At 40.9% G+C, this 11,339-nt stretch overlaps 1 long non-coding RNA gene across 1 annotated transcript; it reads right to left on the bottom strand.

Moving 5' to 3' along the window:
- Positions 1-745: 745 nt before the first annotated feature.
- On the bottom strand, positions 746-8,276 carry LOC116665476. Its single transcript, XR_004322117.1, has 3 exons — positions 8,102-8,276; positions 4,715-4,901; positions 746-2,621 (listed from the first exon to the last, which is right to left on the bottom strand). It is a non-coding gene; the product is annotated as an uncharacterized LOC116665476 (long non-coding RNA).
- Positions 8,277-11,339: the final 3,063 nt, after the last annotated feature.

The raw sequence follows: 11,339 nt of genomic DNA, 5'->3' as shown, positions 1-11,339 counted from the left end.
ATATATATATATATATATATATATATATATACACACACACACACACACACATACATACACTTCTTTAAAAAAATCCATTGGTTGTTTACATATTTTGACTATTGTAAAAAATACTTCAGTGAACATGGGGAGCGTATATTTTTTCAAATTACTGTTTTTGTTTTCTTGGGATAAATTTCCAGCAGTGGAATTGCTGGATCATATGGTGGTTCTATTTTTAATTTTTTAAGAAATCTCCGTGCTGTTTTCCATAGTGTGGTAAAATTCTTCTGTGACTTTTTTTTTTTGTACAGAAATATTTAAAAGCTATAAGAATCAAATCTGAAGAAGTAAAGACATGGATGGTATTTTAATTTCTGAAATTTATTGTATAATGGATATTTTATGAATCTCTATCAAACTTATCATTCTGCTAAAGAACTTTTAATGTATCTTTTCTTCATGTAAAGGAAACTTTTTGAGTTTAAAAGTATTCTTTGATCAGCTATTAATGAAGATAAATGGACAAATCTGGTTTTACTCTCTGCTGAACATGATCATGCAAAGATCAATTTTGACAGTCATTGACAAATTGGCAGAATTTAATGTTCAAAAACAGAAATTGTAATTTTATAATTCTCTGTTGTGACAAACAAATATGGTTATAATTTCCTTGCATTATGCCACTTATGTATACCCTGAGCAACTATGTTATTGTTTCATATATTTTAAAGTTTTCTATAACTTGTATCATACCATGATATATTTTTCTGAAACTATGTTTATTCATTTAATGCTGTGTTTGTGAGTCATCTATGTTGATATATGTGGTGTTAATTTATTTGTTTTCACTGCTCTGTCTTGTACAATGGCATGAATACATTTGTTTGATTGCATCTTCCTGTGGGTGAATATTTATATTGTTTCCAAATTGCTGCCGCTGTCTCCCTAGGGTCGTACCCTTACAGCTATGTGTAAAGCAACTCAAATAGAGGATATACATTTCTTAAACTTTACTAGATATGCCATATTATTCTTCAAGATATTTATATAAATATATATTCTCACAAGCAATGAGTCAAACTTCCCACTGCAATCAGTTTTTAACTTTTTCAAATCTGTGTGCAAAATGTTTTATCACTGTGGTTAAGTTTACCCCTGATACTAGTGAGGTCGCGCATCTTTTCATACGCTCTCTGTGAATGCAGGTTTTGAAGCCCTCATCCTACGAATCTCACTGCTGCTTGTCCGCTTTCTCTGACAGCCGTTACATTCTGGGTATTTTGATTTGTACAAAGTGATATTTATTGATTTGATGACTGTTCGGCTTATCAGCTGCCAGTAACGCTCAAAAATAAGAATCATTTACTGAAATTAATTATATATTAATTAACCAGGAAGTTACTAGTTTTGTAATTCTTCATACAGATATTTACTATTTTAATATATATTTTAATATATATCTTCATTTTTTCTCTATTTAGAGTGATGTAATATGTTCCAATTTCCTCTTAAAGCAAAAATATTGAGAAATACTTATTTTTTTCTATATTCTTCAGTGATACAGAGAGAACTATCTTCTTAGGACATAAAAATAATTCAACAAAAAAGCTAAACAATTAAAACACACATGAGAAGTTACGGAAGATGCAAGTCCAGGTGCAGACCTGGGTTCCGTGAGAACTTTGCACCCCACCTGCAGGTCTCACCGTCCTGACCTCGTTTCCTCCCAAGCGCCCCTCCCCCACCGGAGGAAGCATCACTCTGAGTGGTCCCTCTCGTGAGAACCACCCAGCTTACATCTGCCCCCGGGTGCCTCACCAGGGCTCCCCTCTTCCTGAAATCCCCTCCTGAGATCTTCTCAGGGCCTGATTTCTCAAACAGATTAACCCAAAACAGTCCGATTTCTATCACATTCTTTTAATTTTCTTTGTAATGCTTTTTCACCATCTGATATGCTCACTTTTTACTTTTTGTCACCTGTTTCACACTACAGGAACACAGCTCCCAGAGGCCAGGGCCCCTGGGTATCCCTGGTGCCTGGAACAGTGCCTGGCCTGCCAGCACTCAGTAATTGCACTTTGAAGGCTTACTCATTCAAGGTCGTTTAAAGGTCACGCTTCTCACATTAATATATTAAAGCCATGCAAAGCTAGGAAAATGTACTAGTGACAGTCACAGTATTGTCATGGTGGCTTTTATGACTAATACAAAGCAATTCAATTTACTTCCTATATTTGGAGTGCCAGACCATGGCTTTTATGTTGATGAATGATTCTGCAGGACTAGACTAATTGAAAGGCATTTGAATTACAGACACTTGACTATGGTTTTTGTATATGGAGAAGAAACACGTGTGTGAAAATAAAGCAGATCAACCATTTCAGTGGTCTCCTAATCTGATAACGATGCTTCAGCAAGAGCTGCTCGGGCTCTGCCTGCAGGAAGGAGCCCAAGGTCACATTACCCAACAAGTAATATTCAACCAGCTATTCTGGCTCTAAATAAATGCAGATGACACAGAGATTCTGGGTCCAAAATCATCCTCAAGGCTGCTCTCTATTCACGTTGCCAATGAAACCATTTAACCAGAGATCAGGAAGACGGTCAGCAGATTGGGTCTTTGCAGGTATTTTTGAATGCTAAAAATAGATAAAGCAAAAAGTACCATCAGATGTTGCTTCTTTATTTGGATGCTTTTCAGAATATGAAAACAAGTGGCCTCTTGTTTGAAATGGAACACATCAATGCATTAATAACATGAATGTAATACGCTATAGAATCAAATCGCATTTTTCGATCCACTAATTCCAAGAAAAAAAAAACATACTCATAGTTCAGAGAGTTGTGTGTTGATTCTTATCTTTGCAAACACTTCATTCCAGACGTGACTAACCAGCAGTGTGAACACATTTGCTCAGGGATGTTATGTTACATAGGAAAGGAGCTACAGAGAACGTATCTCTGGGGAAAGTTGCAGATGTGGGTGGTTGGCATCTTGCCCTGCACATCCCCTAAAGAGCCTTTGTGGAGCTCATCCATTGTTACTATTTTTGCCTTAGTGTTTGTATATAAGCATGTCCATGGAGCTTATCCTTATAGGTACATAGTGATATAGTGTGTTTGTTAACTATCACCAGTAACACGACACAATTATCAGCCGGGAACTGAACCTTTGAGAAGCTGAGTGCATCAGAAGGACCATTTGTTCTATTACACTAGCTAGAAGCCATGACTTCTAACTCCAAAACCTGAAATATTTTATACAGGCTTCTGAAGGCCCTTGCTGGCATGTATGTTTCATTGTCCATCCAAACTCATGAGAAACTGGAATCTTTTGATATTTCCTATATTATTATTTTAAAATCATAAAATTAATGGTTTAATCATGCCAACTTAGCCAAGGTCAGTGAGAACAGAGACACTCACTTTCCATCTCTAATTAAAGAATTATTCAGACCAAGGGAAGCTTCGTAGTTGGGAGCATTCTGTTTACATTTCAGGAGCCCTCATCACATGCAGTCAGTCTTGTACTTGTAAAATTGGTGATAATAATCTTCTAGAGCAAAGTTCACCTACGGGTGGGCTTGGTAGACACGACTTCTAAACTGGGTTTTTGAAGGCTTCACTCTACCCCATGAACCACCTCAACCTAATGAGCATAGAGTAACTGAAGGGATGAATAAATGGAATATTCAGGGCATAATTAAACACTGACCTTTCACCAAAGAAGGTATTGGTGACCTAACCCTAGACTGACGACAAGCTGAGTGTATAACCAAGGCAACCTTTGTTTCTAATTGACAGCTAACAGTTATTTTGGATTATGCACAGAAGTGACCTCCCCCAAAATGATCCCACCCTCCCCTAAGACAAGTACGTCCCACGTGTAATCCATGTATCTTTAGCAAGGCTATAGAGTTTCTTTTTCTGTTGTTGATTTTTTTTTTTTCCAGTTCAAAGCCACTTTCATTTTGCATACCAAGAATTTAGTAAAGTTCTGAACAAGTTTGCTAGGTTAACTATTCTAAAATTTCAAACTAATAAACTAAAGACATTTAGCATGTTGTTTTAACCTATTGTGTTTTTGAAAAGAAAAAAATAAAGCCTCCACATGGAGACAATTACTGTAAAATTAAGGGAGACAGATATTATATTATTTAAATGTGCAGTTTAAAGCTGCATATTGAAAGTTACGGCCCATTAATGTAAATTATTTTGCAGGGGAAATATCTAATTATCTCTCGCAGATAACAAATATAAATGCAAATGTTTCAACCTAATCATAATAACCTGCCGAGAGAGAGGCTGTACGATTAGGAATCCAGCCCGTGCCCCCAAGCTGAATTGTGTATGAAATTCACCCTTGGTGTCTCTGCTGTGCCGTCTCTGGGTGGCACTTTTAATAGCAAAGGAAAGGAAAATATATTTGAGTTTTTTGTGTGTTGAAATTACATGTTTCTAAGAGCGATCATTTGAGGTGATTAATAATGGCAGTGATTTTTTTTAATTTGCAACTAACATGGTTCTCAGCAAAATGCAACCCCAACAGTGAATGTTTATGAATTAATTTCAAGGATTTTTTTCATCCACTGATTTCATGTCAGAATTGTTAACCTTTCTATAGTTAAAGGCGAATAAAATATTATCAGCTTCAGATCTAAAATATATACTGAAAGGGATCATTTTTTAACACAAATAAGAACTCATACACCCTTTAAAGGTGATGACCTACCCCTGTTACACTCACAAGCACTTTCAGACCAGGTGCTGTATTTACTTCTCTTCAGACATACTCGAGCTCTTGCGGACATTTCAGCAGCAAATCCAAACACTAGGAAGGCTGAAGCCTTGGATATTCAGCCATGATCTCAAAAGCTCCATTTGGTTATGAAATCTCTGCCCGTTACCAAGTGAGGGGCCTGAAAATAAGACCTTCTGTTGTGAAGAGAGTGAAAAGCTTCCCACGCAAGTGGAAGGGATTAAGTATTTGGTTTGCCTTCCCCTCCCCTGCCCGCATTTTAAGATGTACTCTTTAATTTAATGAATTGAAAAAAATAAATTTAACATGTATTTTTACAATATCGCCCTTAAGAATTTCTTCCAGTGTCTTCATGTTAACATGAAGACCCTGGATTGATGTGTGCCAAGCCCTTGAATTACTTGAGTTTTGTTGGGTGGCAAGACACAGTGTTCTTCCAGGACGACCACAAGGATAACAGTTCATGGGTAACATTCACGAGGGAAAACCACCACCTCATCTGCATGGCTGAACCAAGCTGGGAAGTCGCACGGTCTCATGAGCACTAAAATACCACTGGGAGAGCCAAGTGGTGGTCTAAGACACGCACAGTCTCATGAACTACATTGCTGCCACCCTGCCTCTAGTTTCCAACATCAAGATCATTCACCTACTGTCCCTTTTCTCCTACTAGTCCATCTACTGCTGACTGCTTGGCTCTCCCTGTAGAGTGCTGGCCTGGCAGATCTGACAGGTGACTGGCCCTCAGAGCAGACGATGACCCCAGGTTGTCTTTAAGTCAGAAACCCATCACTGGTCCATTTGACTGTAGCCAACGTGATCACAGCTGGACTCAGAACACATGGATTCAAGGCTCATAATTCTTCAGAATATAGCTGAACAAACTCTTCCTCAAATATTACAGAAGTTTTAAAGTATTCATATTTCTGGCATACTTAATCTTTCCCAAAAGATCACTGAAACTTTACAGCTCATTATGATTTGAATCAACATCTCTGATCTTTTAACTTGCCACATACCCACACGTGTCTTCTCATACTGAAATCATTCTAAAAGGTACCTGAAAGTACCATGTTTTCTGACAGCTCTGTTCCCACACACCTGCTGCCTTTGCCTGGAATGGCTTTCATCAACTTTCCTACTTAGCTAAGTTCTATTCATCTTTCAAGACCCAGAACAAACACTAAAACAAGTATATCTTGCTTCCTACCTGTCCAACATCTCTTCCTCCTTCTGTTACGAATTTTTTTTCTTGAGGAACCACTGTTCTCTTACTTTCAGCCCACATTGTTTGGATGAAGCTTACCCCATGCTCGGACAGCAAAGTTGAGACAGTATCAATCAATACTTTCTATTCTCATAGCCATGTGCTGGGATCCAAAGTGGGCACGTGCCCCAAGAGCTCACAATCATCTGGGGCCATTTTATAGAATTACTAAGAAGGAAGTTTTGTTTGTTTACTTTTACGAAGTTGATTAACTGGCGAAATGTATGCCTGGAGTTTCTGTCAATATTTATCACTATATGGGTATAACCGATGTATAAGAAAGCCAACATAGATGTAATTGGAGTTGAGAGAGGGAAAGAGAGATCTGGCAACATTGTTGGAGTACCCGGGTCAAACTACAACTGAACGCATGCTGCTCCTGGAAAGTTCCTTTATGTATGACAAATTTCTCTTTCTTTCTTTTCTTTTCTTTTCTTTTTCTTCCTTCCTTCCTTCCTTCCTTCCTTCCTTCCTTCCTTCCTTCCTTCCTTCCTTCCTTCCTTCCTTCCTTTCTCTCTTTCTTTCTTTCTTTCTTTCTTTCTTTCTTTCTTTCTTCTTCTTTCCTTCCTTCCTTCCTTACTTCCTTCCTCTTTCTTTTGTTCTTTCTTTCTCTCTTTCTTGGCTCGAATGAGATTGATCTGAGTTTTCTATTGCTTATAATTTAAAAAGATCTAACTAATACAACTTTTTGCCTTAATGAATGGCAATCATCCAACCCACAAATCTGAGATCATTTTTGGTCTTTTTTCTCATCCCCTATATCCACCCCCTAATTTCAGCGTCTACTTCCTCACACATCTTTCCTTCTGGAGCCACTGCTTAACAAAAAGTTATCTAAGCCACGTGCCTCTTTATAGCCCTCACTTTACTGTATCATATATATTTTCTGGTTTTGTTTTCCTGCACTAGACTGTGAGCTTGTGGAAGGCTGGAACTGTGTCATGTCTTCAAGCAGCTGATGCCTGATGATTGCATATCACTGGCATTTATTAAATATTTGCTGAACAAATGAAGCAAAGATGGAGAAACAAAAAGTTGTTTGATTAATAATAGTATTGTATAAGTTGCTAAATGTGTTTATTTTAGTTCAAAAACACCAAGTTTCCATTAAAATTCATAAAATTTTGTTTCTTAATCAAATTTAAGAGTTTTCTGTCTTCAAATTTTTTCTACAAAAAAATATATCCAACAAATTTAGCACTGTGTTTCCTCTGTAGAATACAAGCAGCATTTTTAAAGCTTCAGTCTGTAGATCCCATTTCACTGGTTCAACAACAGTGAGCAATTTAATAGAGAGAGAAATGAGGTTGATGAGTGAATCAAGGTCCGCATCACAGAGGGTCTCAATTTCTATGCTAAGCAGTTTGGGTTTTAGGGTGGTGAGCAATTTGGAGCCATTGAAGAATAACCACCCAAGATTCATGTTTTAGAAAGACCATCGCGGCAGGTTCAGGACGTGGGGAAAGAGCCCAGACACACCCCGATCTACAGAAGACACAGCCCAGCTGAGCATAATTGTCCAGACCACAGCGGTGACAGTGAGGACGAGAGGGGAAGATGCCTGAGGAAGCGGATGCTGAAATTAGCGGCTGGATGTAGTGGGTGAGTAAAGAGACCAAAGATGATCTCAGATTTCTGGCTTGGATGATGGCCATTCATTCAGACAAAAAAAAAAAAAAAAAGTAGATTTGGAAAGGAAATTCATTTGATTTTTGGACAAAGCAATTAAAAAAAAAAAAAAAAAAAAAGGAGAAAGAACTTGCCAAGAACTCCTGCGGGCACATCTATCGTTGCCCTTCACCCGGCAGCTGGGCCGGTTCCGCTGTGCTGCGCATGCCCTGTCCGCTTGGCCCCGCCCTGTGCCGGCCCCGAGGGCAGGGATCACCTCGCTGCCCAGGACTTACGCATGCTCGGCACAGGGTGCTCCTGGCAAGCTTCTGGAAGTTTCTCCCAAGCCCACGCTTGACGGAAGCTGTAATCTGGCAGACACAGCGTGCTGAGAGTGGGCACAGTAAGCTGCATTCCACTCAAAGCTACTCTTGTTTGGGCTGTTTTAAAAAAGTTGAAAGAATGTTGAAAAGCGTTGTACTTACGAGGTTTCCTAAATTCCCAACGAGTCTCTATCGTGGTGAGAGCTTCCCTCTGCTGTTCGGTCGTGGCGGCTCAGCACCGAGTGGCAGTGCTGCAGACAGACAGACGGACTGAAAGATCTCCTTCCTCCGGGGGCAGGGGGCCTGTGGCGGGGGGGAAGTCCCAAAGTGCATCTGACCGCTTGTGTATGATTTCTTCCCCCTTTCGCCAATAGATGTCCCTGTAGCTAATAAAAGAATTTTGAAAGGAGTCCAGGGGTGTAATTAAGTGAGACAATACAGATGCCAGAATTTAAACACTGCCAGTTTTATGTAATTTAATTAATACTGTGGAGAGGGGAAACTGCTTGCCTGTGCAGTATTTTGTGAAGTGCCGTGCAGTAAAGGGCATGATTCTGACAGAAACCAGAGAAATAAAGAGTTGATGCATAGATGGTTCTATTCGATTAGAAAGAACAACCACATGCAGAGTCCTGTTTATTATTTCATGTCTGACATTTTAGGAGTCTGTGTAATGTAATTATCTATGGAAACTCCAACAGCATGCTGATTGTCCCTTACAGGTGTGCCTGTCTTTTCAGACAGCCTTCTTAGACGTCTCCTCCTTACAGCTCCTGTTCCCCTCACGGCCGCCTGGACTTCACACGGGGGCTTGCCTTACAGATGAGAATGGAAGAAGGAAATTTTGAAGCAAAAGGATGATTCTTTTGCTTAAAAATACAAGTATGTCAGCATTGTTATTACCAGCTTTTACTCTCCTTTCATGCAGCCAGGACATTTTGATAAATACATATTCCATCTGCAGAGAAGCAGCAGATGATGCTTTAGATGCTGTCCCAAAATCAATTTTGGTAATAACTGGAAAAAGCTCACAGCTCCCTAAATGAAAACCAGGTGACATGAAAAGAGAAGCAAGCCTGCGATCAGCAAAACCCTCCACTAAGACCCTGATGTCCCAGGCGCCTCCTCATTTACAGCTTGTAGGTTTCGAATCAGGGGAAACTATATGAAATTTCAAAGAGTTTGGGTTTTCAATCTGTCTTTATTTAAAATGTTCTTTTTGTTCTCTTTGTACTTCATAGTTCTTTTCAAAACTTTCATCCACAGCACATAGTAAACACTATGTTCTGGAAATAAGAAATAGGATGATAAATAAAAACAAGAAAAAATGAAAGGATGTTACTATAATGAAGGTCAAAAGGCTGCCGTCCCTCCTGTCACATGAGACTGAGGTCTTCCCTCTGGACACTCCGTCCCAAGGTTGCTTCTATCTGTCTGTTTTCACCAAAAATGATTGGACTTAAATGAGATAGATTAACAGTCTTAGTTAGAATATATATTCAACAGAACCAAAATAAAATATTGGGGAAATCGATCTGCTCTTGATGGGTCAATATGTGTATGCCAGATAATTCAAGGGTAGTTACATTAAGACATGTCCCTCTATTTTAATTAAGCATATTTAAAACATACATGCAATCATGCTTAATGTAGCAGAAATTTCCAAAGATTTGTTCACTGGCCGGAGCAGTGACCGAGGCACGAATGAAGCCACTGGGTACCGCGTCCTCTCAGTAGCTGTGTGGCTTACTTGCTGCTGAGTGAGAAACTACTCTCAAAAGTTTGTGTCGTAAGATGACAAGCACTTCATGTGTTCACAACTCTGTGCATCAGAAATTCAGGCAGGGCCGTGTGCAGCCCTTCTTCTGCTCTGTGACATTGGTCAGGATCCCAGAACCACAATCAGGTGGCTTCACTCCTGTGTGTCACCTCAGAGGAGAGGATGCCAGGCAGGAACCTCTTCCTCTCCCTCCTTGGCTCGGACCTTGGCACGGCTGCCAGATCGCATGAGAGGGTTTTAAGAGGAGCTAACCCAGAGCTTCAGATGAAGACCCAGCTGTGAAAGTCACACTGCATCCTTCACTGCGTCCTCTTGGCTAAATCCAGGCAGAAGGCCAGGTCAAGTCCAAGAGGAGGAAAATAGACTCTATTTCTCAATGGAACGAGTACCAAGAACTTGCAGCCATCTGTGATCCATGAGAAACGCCCCCTGGCCACAAACTACTTATGTCCTCTGACATGCAGGACACACTCTTCCTCCCCAAGGACCCATAACTCTCATCCATTACGGCTGCAGGCACCAACGCAGAGGCTGGGATCTCGTCTCCTGAGTCAGACACAGGTGCTGTTAAGGCTGCTCCCATGAGGCTCCTCAGGTTGGGAGACCCGTGAATTAAAATAAACAGGTCACAGATGAGACAGGATGTACATGGAAAGACGGGCACAGAGTGACTGCAGTCGACACCCCAAGTCAAAGAGAGGACGTGGGAAGCGGGTACACCTTGATTCCGAACCCAGCACCTCTGTCCTCAACCTCCCTCGCTCGTTAAGGAGGACCTAGACCTGCTCCCTGGGAGCGGACCTACCCTTTGGACCGTGGGCTCCACCGTCTGAATCTTCCTTCCTTTTCTTTTCTACAAGAAGTGCTGTGTGTTTGCAGCTTTCTGACTGCCCTCAGAAATATTAGGGAGAAAAAAGCCCTCTTGCTCTTTTTTTTTTTTTTTTTTCCACTTTTGGCCCCAAATGACACAACTCCTTAAACAATCTGATGGGACGCCAGTGTGTAACATTGTTAATCCAGTACACTGGACAAACGTCATGCCCACATTTTTCTTTGAGACACGCTTCTCACTACCTTGGCTGTGAGTCAGGGAGCTGTGGGAAAGTGCCCTGAAGATTCTTAGAAGAAACTGTTATCCAGCTTAGAAGAGTAACAAACACCTTGTAAGCCCTCGGGGAGCTTAGCGAGGCGCCCTGTGCCCGTAGCCTCGACTTGGCTTTGACCCTGAGCCCCTGCGTTCCCGGCAACAGCTGCCTCTGATCTTCGCCTGAGTCACCTTTCACCTCGAGAAACGCTTGCCCAATGGACAGGCTAGAAGTGAAAAACAGTTTTATTTTCCAACTTAGCAATCTCGAAGGTGGAATATTTTCTTTGAATTCTGCTTGAAAAAGCAAACAGTTCCCTTTCAAATCCATTGTTCTCCCCACACTTAGTGGCTGACAGTCGAAAGCAGCCTGCCAGCACTTCCGGCAGCCTGCCTGGAAGGTCCCTTCACGAGCCCCACAGGCTCACCAGGCGCGCGTTCTCGCCTCCGTGCTCCCGCAAGCACCCGTTTGCACCCAGTGTCCTCCCCCCGGCAGGCCCCTGGCCACCCCTCTTCCAGGCTTGGAGGGCAAGGTG

This window comes from Camelus ferus, chromosome 8 (genome assembly GCF_009834535.1).
Source record: "Camelus ferus isolate YT-003-E chromosome 8, BCGSAC_Cfer_1.0, whole genome shotgun sequence".
Taxonomy (NCBI): Eukaryota; Metazoa; Chordata; class Mammalia; order Artiodactyla; family Camelidae; genus Camelus; species Camelus ferus.
The sequence above is the reverse complement of the archived record's forward strand: the minus strand, read 5'-3'. Positions and strand labels throughout refer to the sequence as shown.